Source organism: Arachis ipaensis, chromosome B1 (genome assembly GCF_059453495.1).
Source record: "Arachis ipaensis isolate K30076 ecotype BB chromosome B1, ASM5945349v1, whole genome shotgun sequence".
In the NCBI taxonomy this organism is placed as follows: Eukaryota; Viridiplantae; Streptophyta; class Magnoliopsida; order Fabales; family Fabaceae; genus Arachis; species Arachis ipaensis.
Genome location: NC_142436.1, coordinates 142,639,568 through 142,641,230, shown reverse-complemented (window position 1 = coordinate 142,641,230; position 1,663 = coordinate 142,639,568). Strand labels below are relative to the sequence as shown.

General features: G+C 30.5%; 1 pseudogene; it reads right to left on the bottom strand.

Annotated features, from left to right (window-relative positions):
* Nucleotides 1-292: 292 nt before the first annotated feature.
* LOC148578697 (uncharacterized) lies at nucleotides 293-860 on the bottom strand (annotated as a pseudogene).
* Nucleotides 861-1,663: the final 803 nt, after the last annotated feature.

Here is a 1,663-nt window from a genome sequence, read left to right as displayed (position 1 = left end):
CTCGTTCCACCTCGATTGTGTCAAGCCCAACTTCCTAACCTTCTCAATCCCAACTTTTAAAAAAGTACTTGTAGAACTTTACTCTCTAGACAGGAGCATGGATACGGAAAAAGTTTGACAATACTATGGTTCAGGGAAGAAAACAATGGTTGAAAAAGGCACCTGACCACAAAATTAAAGAAAAAATACTGTTGAAGGTACAATAAAGATTTTTTTTATAGAGAATTCAAATCATTATAACTTCAAAAACTAAGCTAGTATTACCATTTCAAATGAAATCTAAAAACAAAAGTTAGGTCATGGATTTTTTCTTCTGTGCCTCAGCCCTCAAGTCATTGTAGCTTGACCAGCCTTTCTACCTACTCTCTTTTTCTTGCAACTGCAGCCATTTTATGCTCTATTCTTTTCATATTTTTTCTCCTCTTAGCTTCTTTGATCTGAGTTATCATTTTCTTTCTTTCTGTCAATATAAAAGCATGACATTACCTCATGCGTTTCTTGATTTCTACTCATTCCTCCTCTTGATACTTTTTTCGTTTGGTTTATTCGCAAGAATGATTTTGTTAGAATTATACTCAACTCAAATATAAGACCATTGGAATTTTAAAAATGTTTTTTTTTTGGCGAGATTTATCATAGGGATGGTGTTTGAAGAAGTACGTGTCAGTCAAACTGTGGAAATGATTCGAAAGAGAAAGAATCTATTTGTGCGTTTTACAGAAACAAGGATGTTGCTCCAGAAATGCGAAAAGAAGGCCACAAAACAACGTCGTGGTGGCAATGGCAGTTGTTGTGCGAGAGGTTAGGCCAGTTGATAATGAGATTGAGACAGAGCGAATGAAGTTTCTAAGGATTCCAAATTTTATTTATCTCTCACTTGGATATAATAGTAAATTCACACTTTATAAATTTTTTTAAATATTTCTTGTTAATAGAGACTTAATTAAGAAATTTAAAATAATTTTTAAAAATTTATTTAAAAAAATATAAAAATTTAATTATAAATTTAATAAAATTATAGAGACTAATAGAATAATTAAACTAAAAAATAACTATTATTAACTACTTCGTTGAACCTTAAGAAAAAAAATTATACTTAGTTGTCAACTCATATACTGTAGAGTGGAAGACATTAAAAGTTCTTACTATTGGTTAGATTTTACTTGTACGTGTAAATATGCCTATTGATTTTGTCTAATTGATTGAATATCTGTTTCAGCTTATTAATGGAGCACTTAAGTATGAATAAGGACGGAATTATATTGCTTGCATTTAACTATGCTCTAATTAAACCATAAAATCAAAGCGACAAACACCAAAGGCGCTCTCCATGTTTTTTACATACACTTGTCAGATAGTAATCTCCATTACTTAACTTAAAATAATATCCAAGAAAATCAACATCGTGTAATAGTCAAAAGGCACTCAAGTGAGTGAATCGGTCATAATACCATGCTAATAATCATTAGGATGAGAATATTTAACATTATCTACGGGTACCAACTTGTTATAAACTTTATTCTAGAGATTCTGCCCAAGACTATGAGAATATAATTGAGTCCAAAGTCGCGAGTGCTCTCGTTTCCCCCTTTTTGTTTTTACATAAAAGAAAAGAATGTAAAAGAATAAAAGTTATTTTCATCTGAAAAAGATAATTAAAAAA